A 19,372-nucleotide genomic window follows, 5' to 3' on the forward strand; every position below is an offset into this window, starting at 1 on the left:
TCCACCCCCTTTAATAGCTTTGACACAAGGTGGGAATCTTTTGTCTCTCTGGGTCCCCACCCCTCCTTCTAAATGGAAAAGCACCAGGTTTAAGATGGATTCCAGTATCACATGACATATTCACATGTCCTGTGAGACCCAGCCTCCATTCTTCCAGGGCTGGCCCACCCATACACAGGAAGGTTTGCAAGTAAACAGAGCCATTTACAGGTCATTGATTCTGAAGCACACTTAATGGGTTTACATCAGTAATACAAGTTAATATCTTATTTTCCTAACTTCAGACATAGAAATAATACATGGAAACAAATAGGATGAACACACTCAGTAGATCATAAGCTTTGTAATGATACTTTACAAGAGACCTTTTGCATGAAGCATTTTCTAGTTACATTATATTCTCACACATAAGCATATTTCCATAGAACATTATGGAGTGCAACATCACAGTGTGCTCAGGGCATGCAAGCATCTGTTGAGTAGCAAAGTGATATCTTTCATGCAGTCACTTCTTTACATCAGGTATTGGCAAGGAAAAAACTCCCTCCACAATATGAACATTTCTCTTACCCTGCCAGGTTCATCTAATTATATCTCACTTAATCGATTCCTCGACATTGCAGGATCCTCTGGCACTGGTGCACCTCGGTCCCTCCTATTCTCTGTCTGTGGCACATAATACTTTAGTCACCTGTGGGCTTTAATACTTGTGGTTGTTGGGTTTAGTGTGTTGGTGCCGGGTGGTGCTTGTGGCCTGTGATACAGGAGGTCAGACTAGATGATCTCTTCTGGCCTTAAACTCTATGTTTCTGACTTTTGGGAAGACAAATCATACACTCTAATTACATCCAAAAAACTACTTTAAAAGAACACTAGGGTTGCAAAGTCAAGCGCTCAGAAGTTAAGAAATGCCAGACTGAAGGTTGTGTTGCAAAGGCAATCTGAATTTGGGCTCCAGGTGAAAATGTGTTATGATACAGTCTTTAATGACATGTTCACATGCTATTTTTCCCACAGGACCCCAGTCTCCTTCAGCGAATGGGTGTTCAGTGGTTTTATACTCATCATTCAATGTGTGGCCCATGACCTATTTAACATGTATCATCCAAACCCTGCTCTGAACACAAAATTATTAATTTTCTCATGGGAGTTTCTGTGGTGCTGTCACCATAGTATTGGAGTGCTTCACCAACATACATTCATTAATGTTCACAACACCCCTGTTATATTAGGTGGTGTCATGGGTGGTGCATAATGGAGGCTGGGGGCTAATCCATCCCAAACCTTGTGCCAGTGGGAAGGGGCAGTGGTGGATTTGGGGCCCCTGGAAAAATTTCTCCCCACCCCAGCCCTGTGGCCGCAGTGGGAAGACACAGCTTTTCCAGTCTCAGGGCTGCAGCGCGGGGGGGTGGTGGTGGTGGTGGTGGATGGAGATGGGGGTGTAGGTGGAACAGGGGCAGGGCTGCAGGGGAAGGGGCGGAATGGGGTAGGGTCATGGGTGGGGCCACAGGCAGGACCGAATGGGGGAGGTGCTCAAGGCTCGGAGCTCAAGTGAAGTTTCCCCTGGGGAAGGCTAGCTCCCTGCCCTGCCTCTTCCAGCCAAGGACCCACACCCACTTGCTGCTCCCAGCGCCCCCCTCCATGGCCCTGACCTAGCTCTCAGCCCCCCTCTCCACCTTGGCTGGGGCCATGTGGGGGGCTGAGAGCAGCAAGTGGGTGTGGTACCTTGGCTGGAAGAGGCAGGGCAGGGAGCTAGCCTCCCCCAGGGGAAACTTCACTCGCTGCCCATAGGTGGTGTTACCCTTTCCATTTTACAGCTGGGCAGCTGAAACACAGAGATTAAGCCCAGAATTTTCACATGTCCATGAATTTTGGGTGCTCATCATGAAAAGCCTAGGCCCTGATTTTTCACAGTAATTTGCATTTATGTCACACTTCAGATATTCAAAGCCTGGCTCCAATTGCCTTCAGTTGTTGTAAGCATTTAGCATGTCTGCAAATCTGGCCCCAGCTGCTTCAAGCTAGGTACTAAGTAGGACTGATATGAGAGCTGATCAAGGACTTTGCTTATTCGGTCAGATATCCCATAAGATGTCTGAGCAATACCCAGAACATTTACAGTATTCTTCCTGAATGTCTGTTTACAGTGTAAGAGCTGTCACTCTCCGTAGTTGGGTTTCAGATTGGGTACACTTTCATGGACGGCTGTATGGTAGCAGTTCAGTCTGCCATAGGGAAAGGAATTGGTATGTGTGCAAGAAACCATTCCTAGGGTAAAGGAACAAGAACAGGTAAGAGCACAGGTCAATGAACCTCTTAATCAGGTAATCTGTAAGGCTCAAGCAGTGGCAAGTCAGAGAGGAGGAAAACAACATGTGACAGATGCTAGTGACATTGCTTGATATCTGAGGTATTTGAACTCTTCTCACCCGAAACCACTTGTGACAATCTCCAGTGAAAGATTTTATGGGAAAGGAGTAGAAGATGCTTGAGCCAACGTCATCTTATCTCTAGGGTCTCTTTCTGTGTATAGCTTTTTGCTGTTATCCCAATTTGCAGAGTTACATTGTGCAGAAGCATGTGCATGAACAGTAGTTGAGCAGGGGAAGTTGGATGCAACGTTGCCAATATTCAGATTTCTAGAGAAGACCTATTTTTTTTTTAGAAAGGCAGCAGGATCTGTTTGTTGTGGTGCTCTGAAGATTCAATCCCAGTTTTCTTCTCTTCAAACACCACCTCCATATTTTCAAGTCCACATATAATGGTCTTTGACTTACTAGGTAAGGAAACCTGCTTAAGATAAGATTCCTTTCAGAGACGGTCAGTGACATTTCTTAATCAGCCAAAGAGGTCATTGTTATTTAATTTGAGACACTGTATTCCCAAGACCGCATGGAAAAATTTATAAGTATGGCAGATGTCATCTTGTATCACATGTTACTTCAGATGGAGACTTCTAACATGTTTTAAGTATCAGAGGGGTAGCCGTGTTAGTCTGGATCTGTAAAAGCAGCAAAGAGTCCTGCATCCGACGAAGTGGGTATTCACCCACGCAAGCTGATGCTCCAATAAGTCTGTTAGTCTATAAGGTGCCACAGGACTCTTTGCTGCTTTAACATGTTTTAATAAGTTATGAAGACAGCAAAGTGAAGATTCTCAGACCTCACTAATCTGGAATGAAAAATGTAATAGTTTTACCCCATCAGCAGCCAATTCTTTAAGATTTTTTGTAAAGGTCCTAGCGGTGTTGTATTCTTTAAGTGCCAGAGACTAACACTCTAAGGCCTGGTCTACACTAGGACTTTAATTTGAATTTAGCAGCGTTAATTCGAATTAACCGCGCACCCGTCCACACCAGGAAGCCATTTAATTCGACCTAGAGGGCTCTTTAGTTCGAATTCGGTACTCCACCCCGATGAGGGGAGTAGCGCTAAATTCGACATGGCTATGTCGAATTAGGCTAGGTGTGGATGCAAATTGAACTTACTAGCTCCGGGAGCTATCCCACACTGCACCACTCTGTTGACGCTCTGGACAGCAGTCCGAGCTTGGATGCTCTGACCAGCCACACAGGAAAAGTCCCGGGAAAATTTGAATTCCTTTTCCTGTCTGGACAGTTAGAATCTCGTTTCGTGGTTGGACATCGGGGAGAGCTCAGCAGCACCAGCAGCGATGCAGAGCTCTCCAGCAGAGGAGTTCATGTAATCTCTGAATAGAAAGAGGGACCCAGCATAGACTGACCGGGAACTCTTGGATCTGATCGGTGTGTGGGGCGAGGAGTCTGTGCTTTCGGAGCTGCGCTCCAAAAAACGGAATGCAAAGACCTACGAGAAGGGCTCCAAAGCCATGAGAGACAGAGGATACAGCCGGGATGCAAGGCAGCGCCGCGTGAAAATCAAGGACCCCAGACAAGGCTACCAAAAAATCAAAGCAGCAAACGGACGCTACGGAGCCTGCCACCACTGCCCCACCAGTGACCATGGACTCTGACGATGGGACAGTGTCGACGGCCAGTTCCTCGGCGATGTTCGCGGACGGGGAAGATGAGGAAGGGTTTGTGGAGGACGAGGCAGGCGACAGCGCTTACAACGCTGGTTTCCCCGACAGCCAGGATCTCTTCATCACCGTCACGGAGATCCCCTACCAACCGTCCCCGGCCATGAACCCGGATCCTGAATCAGGGGAAGGAGCAGTCGGTAAGTGCTTTAACCATGTAAACTTTTATTCTTAATATAACAGGAATCTGAAGTATGTGAAAAGGAGGTATCTCTATATATGGGGATAGAACAGAAATCCTCCTGGGAGATCTCCACGAAGCTCTCCTGGAGGTAATCGAAAAGCCTCCGCAGGAGGTTCCTGGGGAGAGCTGCCTTATTGGGTGCTCCGTGGTAGCACACTTTTCCGCGCGAGGCTTTCATGAGGTACTCAGGGAGCATTGGCTCCCTGAGCACGGCTGCATAGGGCCTTGGTTTGTGCTGGCTTTCACGCAGCATGTGCTCTCTATCTCCTTCAGTGACCGTCCTCAGGGTGATCTCGCTCGGAGACTCCTGCATCTAATTAGGGGAATTACTGAAATGTTACGCGTGGTCCAAAGTATTTTTAAAAAATCTCCGGACAGACGGCATAGCAGAGACTCAGCACGCTGCTGCGTGACGAGCGTAACGGAAAGCCAAGGAATCAAATGGACGGTCATGGAGGGAGGGGGGACTGAGGACACAAGGTATCCCACAGTTCCTGCTGTCTCCGAAAAGCATTTGCATTCTTGGCTGAGCTCCAAATGCTTCTAGGGTCAAACACAGTGTCCGCGGTGGGTCAGGGCATAGCTCGGCAATTTACGCACCCCCCCCACCCCCATAAGTGAAAGGGAAAACAATCCTATGTTGACTCTTTTACATGTCACCGTATCTTTATTGAATGCTGCAGATAGATGCGATGCTGCAGCACTCAACACCAATATCCTTGCTCCCCCCCCACCATGGGTGGCTGACGGCACAATATGACTGATATCCATCATCATCATCAGCCTATTGGCACATGGGGCAGTGCAAAAGGACTGGTAACCATGCCGACTAGCATCTGTCAGGTCCCCCAGTGTCAGGTGAACCTAATTTTTCATGGTAGATGGTGCAGTATGGCTGGTAACCGTCTTCATCATAGCAACAGGGGGCTGAGCTTCATCAGCCCCCACCCTTCATGTGTAAAGAAAAGATTCAATTGCCCCTGGACTAGCAGCAGGATGCTGGGCTCCTCTCCTCCACACTCCTTTATGTCCTATCTGGACTATCATAGCAACTGGAGGCTGCCTTCCACTCATTTCTCACTAACAAGTCACTGTGTCTTATTCCTGCATTCTTTATTACTTCATCACACAAGTGGGGGGACAATGCTATGGTAGCCCAGGAAGGCTGGGGGAAGAATGGAATGAACAGGTGGGGTTGTTGCAGGAGCACCCCCTGTGAATAGCGTACAGCTCATAATCTATGCAGGATCTGACACAGAGCAGCTGTGCTCTCTGGTTCTCTGATACAGTGGTTCTCTAGTACACTTGCCCATATTCTAGGCAGGACTGATTCTATTTTTAGATACCAAAAAGGAGGGATTGACTCAGGGAGTCATTCCCAATTTTGGCTTTTGCGCCCCTGGCTAAGAGCAGCCAGGGGCACTTATGACAGCAGCAAATGGTGCAGTGCAAAAGGACTGGTAACCATGCCCATCTCATTACCAATTTATGGTATGGTAGATGGTACAGTATGGCTGGTAACCATCTCTGCTGTCATGCAAAAGCAAAAGCATGCTGCTGTGTAGCGCTGCTGGACCGCCTCTGTCAGCGGCATCTAGTACACATATGGTGACAGGCACAAAAGGCAAAACAGGCTCCATGGTTTCCATGCTGTGGCGTCTGCCAGGGCAATCCAGGGAAAACGGGCTTGAAATGATTGTCTGCTGTAGCTTTCCCGGAGGAAGGGATGACTGACGACATTTACCCAGAACCAGCCGCGAAAACGGTTTTTGCCCCATCAGGCACTGTGATCTCAACCCAGAATTCACAGAGACAGACTAGACTGTGTTCATTGTTCGCAAAAATGTATCTTTGCAAGGAATTCACTCCCTTTTTCCCATCACACAGCTTCGACTGTCTCCAGACCTGCCACAGCACCCCCCTCACAGAGGCTGGCAAAGATTAGGCGGCGAAATAAAAAGACACGGGACGAGATGTTCGCTGAACTTATGGGGTGCTCCCGAGACAAGGCGGACCAGCAGAGCCAGTGGAGGGAGACCCTCTCTCTGTACCAGCGCTCACACAGCGAACGGGAGGAGAGGTGGCGTGAGGAAGACAAGCAGGCGACTCAAACGCTGCTTGGACTAATGAGGGAGCAAACGGACATGCTCCAGCGCCTTGTGCATGTTCTGCAGGACCTCAGGCAGGAGGACAGAGCCCGCCTGCAGTGTATCTGCAACCGCCCTCCCCCGCCACAAAGTCCCATACCCCCAGCAGAGTGCTCAAGTACCCAAAAGCTCTCATACCCTAAATTTTGAGAAGTCCTTTCCTTCCCGCCTCACCCAAGCCCCCATCCCAGTTTCATCCCCTAACTGTCTAGTTGATAATAAAAAATACTTTTCTGTTAATTACTGTTTCCGTCATGTTCTTTTAGAGGAGACTGTGTTTGAAGGGGGGGGAGGGGGTTGGTAATTGGACAGGACAATCACCTTTACCAGGGTACAGACATGGGGGCAGGATCAGCAGCAGGTCACACACACACTGCAGTCAGTACGCATCCTGGTCGGTATGGGAGGTGGTTTGCAGGTTCTGTGTGGGTGGGGGGGTACGTGACTTTGTAGCGGGGGAGGGGGGTTACAGAACTCATGCAACGGTCCCTGTCCTGGACCACAGAGCCACGCAGCAGAGGAATCTGTATCCGTCCTCCCCCGCCAAAAGGCCACATAGTCCCCGCACACAGAGTCCCAAAAAGGAGGGATGGCAGGCTCCGTTGAAACATCCAGTCCGGCACTGCAGACCGCTCTGGGAGCAGGAGCCTGTCATTCCTCGAGTTTACAGGCGGTCTTTACATCACCGCACACCCTACCCAGCACAGTCCATGTCCCAGTTTCAACCCTGTAACGCAAAGTCATCAATAAAGAAACCTTTGTAAAGTTACAGTGGAACATGTATTTTATTTTTAAACGTGTGTTGGAAGTTGGGGAAGCGGGGTGGGCGGGGTATGTAACTGCAGATGCTAGTCAACAGTAACTTGGTAAAGAAACAGGGGCAGGTTCAGCTTCTCTGTAAAGAAACTGAACAGTCACAGGTCACGCTGCTCACTGCTCGCTGGTACTTGAAGAGTTCCTTGTCGCTGTGCAAGGCGCCTGCACAGAGCTTCACGAGCCAGGGCATTAGCGGGTAGGCTGGGTCCCCGACGATCACTATAGGCATCTGCACATCCCCAAGACTTATTTTGTGGTCCTGGAAGAAACTACCTTCCTGCAGGCGTCTAAACAGACCAGAGTTCCTGAAAACACGCACGTCATGAACTTTGCCTGGCCACCCGACGTTGATGTTGGTAAAACGTCCCCCATGGTCCACCAGTGCTCGCAGCACCATTGAAAAGTAGCCCTATTTCTCAGCAGCTGACTGTGGAAGAGGTGGACGATAAGGTGTGAGGAGTTGACAACGGCCATAACTGCAGCGGGATCCGTGCTCAAAGTGCTGTGGCGCCCGCGCTGTCACTGAGCAGAAAAGTGCACGAACAGATTGCCCGCAGGCGCTTTCAGGGAGGGAGGGAGGGAGGGAGGGCGTGATTGACGGTTCAATGATGACAGTTACCCAAAACCACCCTCGACACATTTTTCCCCCCAGCATGCATTGGGGGGAAATCCCAGAATTCCAATGGGCAGCGGGGAGTGCAGGAACTGTGGGATAGCTTCCCACAGTGCACCGCTTCCAAAGTCGACACTGGCCCCGTTACTGTGGACTCACACAGTCGAACTAGTGTATTTAGTGTGGATACACAACTTCGACTTCATAAGGTCGATTCCACAAATTCGAATTAAGTTGATTCGAAATAGTCTTGTAGTGTAGACATACGCTAAGTAAGTACACTTAGGGTATGTCTACACTACAAGAGTAGTTCGATTTAACTTAGGTCGAATTTGTGGATTCGACCTGATGAATTCAAATTTGTGTATCCACACTAAGGACACTAATTCGACTTTGTGAGTCCACACTAACGGGGCAAGCGTCGACATTGGAAGCGGTGCATTCTGGGCAGCTATCCCACAGTTTCCGCAGTCCCCGCTTCCCATTGGAATGCTGGGTAGAGCCCCCAATGCCTTCTGGGGGAAAAAATGTGTCGAGGGTGGTTTTGGGTAACTGTCGTCATTCAACCGTCACTCCCGCCCTCTCTCCTTGAAAGCACCGGCGGGAACTCTGATCGCGCACTTTTCTGGTCAGTGACAGCGCGGACGCCACAGCACTGCGAGCATGGAGCCCGCTGCGATCATCGCTGCACTTATGGCCGTTGTCAACTCCTCACACCTTATCGAACACCTCTTCCAAAGTCAGCTGCTGAGAAATCGGGCGAGGAGGCTCCGGCAGCGCGGTGAGGACGTGAAGTGTGAGAGTGGCACAGACCTCTCACAAAGCACGGTACGCCGCGCCGTGGAGATTATGGTGGCAATGGGTCACGTTCATGCTATGGGACGGCGATTCTGGGCCCGGGAAACAAGCACGGACTGGTGGGACCGCATAGTGCTGCAGGTCTGGGATGAATCACAGTGGCTGCAAAACTTCAGGATGCGTAAGGGCACTTTCCTTGAACTGTGTGACTTGCTGGCCCCTGCCCTGAAGCGCCAGGACACCCGGATGCGAGCAGCCCTGAGTGTGCAGAAGCGAGTGGCCATAGCCCTCTGGAAACTTGCAACGCCAGACAGCTACCGGTCAGTAGCGAACCACTTTGGCATGGGCAAATCTACCGTGGGGGTTGCTGTGATGCAAGTAGCCCACGCAATCGTTGACCTACTGCTCTCAAAGGTGGTGACCCTGGGAAACGTCCAGGTCGTCATAGATGGCTTCGCCACGATGGGATTCCCAAACTGCGGTGGGGCTATAGATGGCATTCACATCCCTATCCTGGGACCGGCCCACCAGGCCAGCCAGTATATTAACCGAAAGGGCTACTTTTCAATGGTGCTGCAAGCACTGGTGGACCATAGGGGACGTTTTACCAACATCTACGTCAGGTGGCCGGGCAAGGTTCATGACGCGCGTGTTTTCAGGAACTCTGGTCTGTTTAGACGCCTGCAGGAAGGTAGTTTCTTCCCGGACCATAAAGTAAGTGTTGGGGATGTGGAGATGCCTACAGTGATCCTCGGGGACCCAGCCTACCCGCTAATGCCCTGGCTCATGAAGCCCTATACAGGCGCCCTGGACAGTGACAAGGAGCTCTTCAACTACCGGCTGAGCAAGTGCAGAATGGTGGTGGAGTGTGCTTTCGGACGTCTCAAGGGGAGATGGAGGAGCTTACTGACTCGCTCGGATCTCAGCGAAACCAATATCCCCATTGTTATTGCAGCTTGCTGTGTGCTCCACAATCTCTGTGAGAGCAAGGGGGAGACCTTTATGGCGGGATGGGAGGTTGAGGCAAATCGCCTGGCTGCTGATTACGCTCAGCCAGACACCCGTGCGATTAGAAAAGCCCAGCGGGAAGCGCTGTGCATCCGGGAGGCTTTGAAAGCTAGGTTCCTCAGAGAGCAGGGTAACCTATGACTGTCCAGTCTCTTTACAGAGAAGCTGAACCTGCCCCTGTTTCAGTTACTATTGACTTTTTTCAGCGGTTACATACCCCGTTCACCAGGTTTCCCCCCTTCCAACAGACGTTTAAAAATAAAGTTATTGGAACATTTTTAATTAACAAAGTTTTCTTTACTAACGAATTCTCGTTCAAGGGTTCCAACAGGGACGCAGACTGTGGTGGGTACGGTGTGCAGTGATGTACAGACCGCTTCTACACTCGAGGACTGACAGGCTCCTGCTCCTACAGCGGTCTCTGGGGGGAGGAGGTTACCGGAGGGTGTGCAGGAAGGGGTGGGTTTGCAGGAAGGGGTGAGGGGTGTGTGGGAAGGGTGAGTAGGTGTGGGGGGATGATGGCTCTGGCTGGGGCTCAGGGCATCGGAGAGGTTCATGGCTAGGGTGGAAGGGCATGGTAAGGGCAGCCTGCCTTGCCATTTGTGGATGCCAGGCGCTCGGACCCTGGGGCAACATACACCTCCCAGACTGACCTGGGGCAGCAGACACCTCCCAGAGTGACCCGGGTGCCTAGTGACTGCACTCTGTGTGTGACCTGCTGTTGATCCTGCCCCCATGTCTGTACCCTGTTAATGGTGGCTGTCCTATGCAATTAACTAACCCCTCCCCCCTTCACACAAAGTCTTCTGCAAAGAAACATGACGGAAACAGTAATGAACAGCAAACTATTTTTAATACTCAACTACACAGTTGTGGGATGAAACTGGGATTTGGGATCGGGTGAGCCAGGAAGGCAAGTAATTCTCATACTTTAGGGAATGAGAGCTGTTTGGTACATGAGCGCTCTGCTGGGGTGGAGTGACAGTTTTCACGGCCCCTAGCGCCCCTCCTTCTTGTGATTTTGGGTGAGGGGGGGACAGGACTTTTTGGCGGGGGAGGGCGGTTGCAGATACAGTTCAGGGGGGCTCTCTGCTCCTGCCTGCGGTCCTGCAGAACATCCACAAGGCGCCGGAGCGTGTCCGTTTGCTCCCTCATTAGTCCAAGCAGCGTTTGAGTCGCCTGCTGGTCTTCCTGCCGCCACCTGTCCTCCCGTTCGCTGTGTGAGCGCTGCTGCTGAGAGAGGGTCTCCCTCCACTGGCTCTGCTGGGCTGCCTCGGCTCTGGAGCAGGCCATCAGTTCAGCGAACATCTTGTCCCGAGTCTTTTTCTTTCGCCGCCTAATCTGCGCCAGCCTCTGTGAGGGGGATGCCGGGGCAGTTCGGGAAAGAGCCGCAGCTGTGTGATGGGAAAAAGGAAGTGATTTCCTTGCAAAGATACATGTTTGCGAACACTGAACACAGTCTACTCAGTTTCTGTGAACAAGACCATACAGGGCACCTAATCTCATGTGCTCTCAGGACAAGTTCGAATTTTCGGCATTCGCTTTCATTGCCTGGGGTCTTGCACTGGAGATCGGACAAGCGGGGCAGGACAGCAGAATCCGTGTAGCAGCCAGGCCTGGTAAGCCGTAAACTTTAGGCTGCTTAACAGTTAATGGATAGCAGTGCCCTCCTGCTGCAGGCAATCTGGAAAGCATAAAGTCTGACCCTGTTCCAGCCCCTCGCGGCTGTCCCCGTGAAAGATCCCTGTATGCTTTTCCTCTGCAGCCTACAACACGTGGCTGTTAAACAACGGTCATTGTTATGCAAAGGAAAAGTCAAGCATTCACAATAGTAACATTAAAGTAATTCCCCTAATTAGATGCAGCAGTCGCCGAGCGAGATCACCCTGAGGCGGGTCTCCAGGAGAAACAGAGAGCGCATGCTGCGTGAATCCCTGCACAGACCAGGGCCCTATGCTGCCATGCTGGTCGAGGCGATGCTCCCATTATACCTCCTGATGGCCTGGCGCGGAAGAGTGTGCTTCCACGGAGCACCCAACAAGGCACCTCTCCCCAGGAACCTCCTGCGGAGGCTTTTCGAGTACCTCTCAGAGAGCTTCGTTGAACTGTCCCAAGAGGATTTTTGTTCAATCCCTATATGCATTGACCTTCTTTTTATATAGTTTTTATTCCTGTTTTGTTAAGAAATAAATGTTTACATGTTTATAGCACTTACCGACTGATCCTTCCCCTGATTCGGAGTCTGGGTTAACGGCCGGGGAGGGTCGGTAGGGGATCTCTGTGAGGGTGATGAAGAGATCCTGGCTGTCGGGGAAAGCAGTATTGTAACCGCTGTCGCCTGCCTCGTCCTCCACAAACCCTTCCTCATCTTCCCCATCGGCGAACATCGCCGAGAAACTGCCCCTCGACACTATCCCATCCTCAGAGTCCACGGTCACTGGTCGGGCAGTGGTGGCAGACCCACCGAGAATGGCATGCAGTGCCTCGTAGAAGCGGCATGTCTGGGGCTGGGCTCCGGAGTGTCCGTTTGCCGCTTTGATTTTTTGGTAGCCTTGTCTCAGGTCCTTGATTTTCACACGGCACTGCGTTGCATCCCGGCTGTATCCTCTGAGTGCCATGGCTTTGGAGACCTTCTCGTAGGTCTTTGCATTCCGTTTTTTGGAGCGCAGCTCCGAAAGCACAGACTCATCGCCCCACACACCGATCAGATCCAAGACTTCCCGGTCAGTCCATGCTGGGGCCCTCTTTCTACTCTGAGATTGCATGGACTCCTCTGCTGGAGAGCTCTGCATCGCTGCCAGTGCTGCTGAGCTCGCCACGACGTCCACACAGGAAATGAGATTCAAACTGGCCAGACAGGAAAAGGAATTCAAATTTTCCCGGTGCTTTTCCTGTGTGGCTGGTCAGAACATCTGAGCTCGGACTGCTGTCCAGAGCATCAACAGAGTGGTGCAGTGTGGGATAGCTTCCGGAGCTAGTAAGTTCGATTTGCATCCACACCTAGCCTAATTCGAGCTAGCCATGTCGAATTTAGCGCTACTCCCCTCGTCAGAGTGGAGTACCGAATTCGAACTAAAGAGCCCTCTAGGTCGAATTAAATGGCTTCCTGGTGTGGACGGGTGCACGGTTAATTCGAATTAACGCTGCTAAATTCGAATTAAAGTCCTAGTGTGGACCAGGCCTTAGAGATGCAGAACTCTAATTTCCCTGAGTATTCTCCTTTGTTCTGTGAAACAAATTTGAGGTCTCTCTTTTTATCTGAGGAAATAAAAAAGGAAATTATCCATTTCCTCCTCATCTATCTTTAGAGCTGCCTGTGCTGCATGCATTAAATAAACATGCTGTGACAATACAATGTTAAATTACAAACACTATGCTGTTGCTTCTTTGAGGTAGCCTACTGTATGTTAAGGCAAAATTCTGCTCTCTGATGCACAGACAGGTTGGCATCAAATGGGCAAAAATTGGTCATTTCTGTTTAGTTTTAATACTAGCAACATCAAATTGTTGACCTTGAGCTAGCTGAGTGCTTTGAGTACAATAGAGTTCTTATTGGACGTGCTGTGATGATATTTTGTGATTTAGCATAACACAACCCTGAAACTGACAAACTCTGATTCCCACCACCAGACTATAAAGCTCAACTCTTTACCAAACAAGCACCGAACCTTTCCATTTTTGCATGATATCAACAACAACTATTGCATTTATTCATACTTAATCTGTAGCATTAATGGGCTGTTCAATATTTGGTAAGCATCAGAGTAAACAAATACGTTTTCTAATTAATTTAGCTCACATTTCTCAATCATTTACTAAGCAATTCTGTTTTCACAAATATATTTGTAATTTGGAAAGATTTACCTGATACAAATATTTTAGAAAGTCTTTGTTTTGAAAGACAGGAAATATTCAGGATTTATGAGCATTTTCACAAATAAACTGGTGGTTGTCAGAAGATTCACAAATAATATGACACCCCCTCCCCAGTGACCGTAGAGTGAACGTGGATGTTTTGCAGAACATGCATCTCTACTTGTCTGTTTGATCAAATCTAGTGAATATTATAATTCATCCTTATTGCAAGATAACCATATGAAATGCTATAGTAGCCGATGTGCTTGCTGAATATAGCACACTACTTATTTTAGGTCAAGATTTTTAAAAATGGGACACCGTGATTTTTAAAAAGTGCTGATAACACAGCAGCCCCCATTGAGTTTTGGTCTTAGCCTACTTAGAAGAATGGTGCATTTTTATGGCTATGTTTATATATTTTTATAACTTCGTAGCTTATTTTAACCCCTTCATTGCCTTACTTTGAGTTAATATATTAATCTTTGATATACTCAGTAGCAGTGGAGAGAATTTCATAAGAAGCATTTTATACTGTTTATTCTCTAGTTTTAAATGTAAATTGCTCTTCGTAATTATTTAAAAAGTGTTGGTTCAGAATAGATCATTCACTAAGGGCTGGTGTAACTGCACATGAATATTGTGCACAATTATGGACACTGTTAAACAAAGAATATAGAAGAAATGAAGCTACACCACAAGGCAATTACAAAGATCAAGAGCCTCAGAGATTACACTGTAGGTATAAAGGTGAGGCTAGGAAAATTCATTGGTTTTTTTTGTTTTGTTTTATGGAAAAGACAGTTAGAAAGGGGCCTGACTGAGATGCATATCATTCTGATCTATAAATAAGGCACATTCACTTATTCAAGCAACTGGCTCAAAACCAAGAGCAAAGACTGGAACTAAGAAAGGGCTGGGAACTAAGGCAGTTCAGAAAAAAAATCTTTATGCAGAGGGTAATTCATATGTGGAATGGAAAAGCAATTACAGATATTAGTGCTTAAATACCACAATGGTAGGTGCCATTCCTTAGCTAGCAAAGTGATACAAAGTTTTCATGTTTGTCATTTATATACCATGGTAAGTGCTTTAGACATGTCCTTTTATAGATGGTTAATGATCCAGCATTATGGGTGCTTCATTTGGATACCTCACAAAATCCTCTCGCTCAGAAAGTGTAGGGAAAAATACTTAACTTATTCTAAGACTTCACTTGACATGTTTATGGAGGGGATGTTATGATGAGATTACCTACAATGGTATATGGCCCATCCACGATTGCTATAAGCCAATATCTCCAATGGGCGGAGATGGGACACTAGATGGGGAGGGCTCTGAGTTATGAGAGAGAATTCTTTTGTGTATGTCTAGCTGGTGGGTCTTGCCCAAGCGCTCAGGACTGATCACCATATTTGAGGTTGGGTAGGAATTTCCCCCCAGGTCAGACTGGCAGAGACTGGGAGTGTGGGGGGAGATTTTTGCCTTCTGCATTGTGGGGTGTAGGTCACTAGCTGTTTTGAACTAGAGTAGATGGGAAAATAAGGAATACATTTTAGAAATGTCTAAACATTACATAAAATAGCTTTTCTATACAGAACAATGCCCTAACATTAAGGCCCAATATCTCGGGACTTGCAGAAGCAAGTGTTGTGTTGCTGGAAATCAGAAACTTCTCTTTCCCATGGGATAGGGCACATGTATTCTCAATTTGCTAGGTGAGTCTTTAGCATTGCAGTAGAAGCAGTTTAGTATTGGGGATAAAATTTGGGAAACTGAGTCACAAGCTCACCCAATTTAGGCTTAATCAATTTTCACCTTTATTTATACAATTTCAGACAGAATTATTGTCACTTATAGTGTCTGGACATGCATTTATGCCAGGCAAATAATAGACAGATGGAATTGGTAAATGGGGCCCATTTAACCATATTCTGGGACACCATGAAGTCCTTCCATGATAGCCATTGTCTTCTCAGATCTCCTGGTTGCTGCTCCAGTGTTTCACCAGTTTCGGCCCATATTCATGTATGTTTGTTTTTTAAAATAAATTTATACATTACAGATGACCTGATCTTTATCCAATTGGCTTTTAACACATCAACCCTTTGGGTTTTAGGTAATGCATACATTACGCATTCACAAGCTTTAGTTACCCAACTGCTGCATTTTTTTTTTCTGCTGGGTTTGCATTTTTCTGGGTCACACTGTTTCTGAGCCTTCCCGGAAAAGGGCTTCTTGTTATAGGTTTGTCCTCTTTTCACCCCAAAACTTCTAGCACATGTTACCTTGTTCCATCAGCAAGGATCCCATTTTAAGCAAATTAGCATTTCTATGTAAAAGGTGAATTGTCAACATCACACTTGGCCTTAGCCTAAGTGTCACCTCTTCTGTACTGATTCAGTATCCATAATTACAAATATTAAAAAAAAAGCTATCAAAGCTTTTAATCTTACCATTAACAATTCTTCTTTGTATATATCAATGTTATAAGTCACTATGTGTTATCCGGTGGTACGCTTTTAATCTATAAGAAAGGGGTTGGGGTTATGGAAATCATGATGATTCTTTAATGTCAACAGTTCTTATCTTCTTCAAACATGGGTTTTTCATTCTAAGTCCAGTTTTGGTAGTGAATCATTACAAAGAAATTTTATTAGAAATTTTCTTGTGAATGCATTTTGAGGAGTGTCTCGGTTTTAGGATCTAGATACTTAATTGCATTTAACGGTACCCCCATGTATAGCCTCCCTATAAACTCACTTTCCCCACCTTCTGTTTTTCATCCACATAAACCGGGGAAAGGAGTCACCCTAAAGGACAGGATCTAGAGGACTCAGCTGTGCCATTTTCCTCTCTTTAAAATAAATAAATAAATAAAATCAAGCTAACCATCATTCTCTGTGTCTTTTACATCATTAACACTGAAGCAGCTCAAACTAAAGGCAAAACAATATTTGGGACTACTGAATCAACAGGGACCTTCTTAATTATTCCATGAATCTACAAGAGGGTTGCTGTTTCTCTCAAACTCTCCTGCCACATCCCCACCCCTTTTCTATCTTTGATGAGCATGGCATTTAGGTCCCATTCTTTGAAACAATCGCTTGTTGTAGCTGGTTGGGGTGAAATGGAGCTATCTATCAATTTGAAAAGGTCACCGGCTGTGTCAGAATGACAGTGATTCCAAATTATCCATTAATCTCCCAATTTAAAATTGCCATCCCTCTTATTACAACTGGCCGGCCACGCAAACTAAAATAGACCTCTCCTCTTACACCCATGACCAAGCAGCTTTTTATTAGCTGGCAGATAAAATTGGCAATGCACTCGAACATTAAATATTCATTGACTGCTCTCTCAAAAGAAATGGGTTGCTAACAGGTTGAGAATATATGAGAAAACAGCCAAAAGAATTACAATTGATTTTCTTGTCTTATCTGCTAAGGCTTGTACTGTATTATTAGTGTAACATACTTGGCATGCTCCTATATCAGTTTGAGAGTCAGAAGTAAATGCAAAATTTTTCCCTGCCCCCTTTACATCTTCATGTTATCCCGATTTTATCGACTCACAATATGTTAAACGAAAGATAAATTAACATTTAGAAAGTGCACTTCTCCAAGGAAAACAAATGTTAATAATTACTTTTCCATCCTCAGTAACTAGGACAGTATGTAGAAGGTCACAGCCAAGGAGCATGATCATAAGAAATTCAGGCCTGGAGGATGTCTAATTTCCCTATGAAGAGTAATGAGGGGACACATACAGGGATTAAAGTAGAAAGAGTAGGGGAAAGCTGTGCACCTTCCCTTTGTTAGGGCCATTCTTTCACTTGCTTGGGAGAGCAATAGTCCCACACAGCTACTCCTCCTCTTTGGCTGTATGATGAGAGCTCCCACTCCTGTTTGACTATAACAGCTGTATAACTACAGTCCCATAACAACATTTCTTTCTGTGGCAAGCTGTGCAGACTTGCCCCTGTTGAATGTCACAGGCATTTGGAGCAGGGATATGTGCCAGAGGGTAGCATGTGAGGCAGTGCCTAGTTTAGTTGGCCATCCCAAATGAGGTAGGATGGTGTAGTGGTTAAAGCACAGGACCTGTAATCAGGAGATATGTGTTTTACCTGCAACTCTGTCACAGATTTGGACATGGAAAAGTGCACCACCTTTCCCCAGCAGGTGAGGAAGTGACATGAGTAGTGCCTCACCCCTAGGATATAAATTCTTCACAATGTCAACTGCTATCCCAGATTCTAAATTCCAGACAATGTCCCTGATTTAGAGGTTCCTGGGCCTACTTATACATAATTTGTAGTGAAAATTGTGACATTTTAGGAATACAGAAATTGCCAAACTGGATCAGACCCATGGTCTGTCTTGTCCAGTGTGCTGTCTCTGACTATGGACGGCACCAGATCCCCTTTCAGAGAAACCCACAGTAGGCAGTTATGGGGTAACCTGATCTGCATTCTTCCCACTCTTCAGTAGTTGCAGTTGGCTTGTGCCCCAGAGCTTGGGAGTTTATCATTTCCAAAGCTCTTGTTTTATTTTTTTTATTACTACCACTCTGCAGAGTCTTGTTATCCATCTATATCAGCAAACCAGCTATCAAGATCAGCTGTGACACACAAGATCCTCTTAACTCTAAAAATGCCTATAACTCAAACCCTTTTTATTCACTTCAATGGCTATTACAGTTTTCTTGAGTTATTTTATCAAGACTGTCAAGATACTTTATCATAGAATCATAGAATCATAGAATTCAAGATCAGAAGGGACCATTATGATCATCTAGTCTGACCTCCTGCAAGATGCAGGCCACATAAGCCGATCCACCCACTCCTGAACTAATTCTCTCCCTTGACTCTGCTGTTGAATGCTCCAAATCATGATTTAAAGACTTCAAGTAGCAGATAATCCACCAGCAAGCGACCCCTGCCCCATGCTTTGGAGGAAGGCGAAAAACCTCCAGGGCCACTGCCAATCTACCCTGGAGGAAAATTCCTTCCCGACCCCAAATATGGCGATCAGCTGAACCCCGAGCATGCGGGCAAGACTCTCCAGCCAGACCCTCTGGAAAAGGCTAACAATATCCCAACATTGGGATATTTATTTTATGAACTTTAATTTATGAAGCGTGAAAAATATGCAAAAGAAGCAATTAAAGATCTTCCTTCCTTTTCTTGATGTGCATTTGACTGAATCACCATGATGACTACATGCAAGATCAATTGTTTGAAAAATGTTTTTGCTGTTCATGCATTCAGCTGTGCTTTCATAGCTGATTGTCTAGATGCACTGCTGCATCAGGAGACACCAAATAGCCTACTAGATTGTAAGGTTTTGATTCCCTTATTATTTTAGTGGCGGTGTCCTCTAAGGTACAGTATCTGAGCAGGGATTGTCCATCAACACACATCCACATATCCTCCAATTCTCCAGCACTTGTTTATCCTAAAGTCTCCATCTGCTCTTACATAGCTGGACAAAGACCATTGCAATGATAGCTGAGTAGGAGAAATGGGTATCCTTCCCAAGGTCATGTCCATGCCACCCAGTGGATCAGTTGCAAAAGGCGCTGTGAAAGCAATATGCCTGGTTCCTTACACTGGGTGCCCATGTGCATCAATCTGACAAAGCATTTGAGTTCAAAATGAAGGCATTTCAAGCCCAGTGGCCTTGCATACCTTAGCTTACCATACCACATTTCGTGGCCTTGCATACCATAGCTAACTGCATTCTTGCAGCATCTAGATTGTGTGTGTGTGGGAGGGGGCAAGAGTTAAGCTAAAGACTTGCAAACTACATTAAGGTAGATATTCAAGTCCACTAACTCAGCTATAAAAGGGAATTGACAGACATACGAATAGTTCTTATTTCCTATATTCCA

The sequence above is a fragment of the Mauremys mutica genome, chromosome 9 (genome assembly GCF_020497125.1).
Source record: "Mauremys mutica isolate MM-2020 ecotype Southern chromosome 9, ASM2049712v1, whole genome shotgun sequence".
Lineage (NCBI taxonomy): Eukaryota > Metazoa > Chordata > Testudines > Geoemydidae > Mauremys > Mauremys mutica.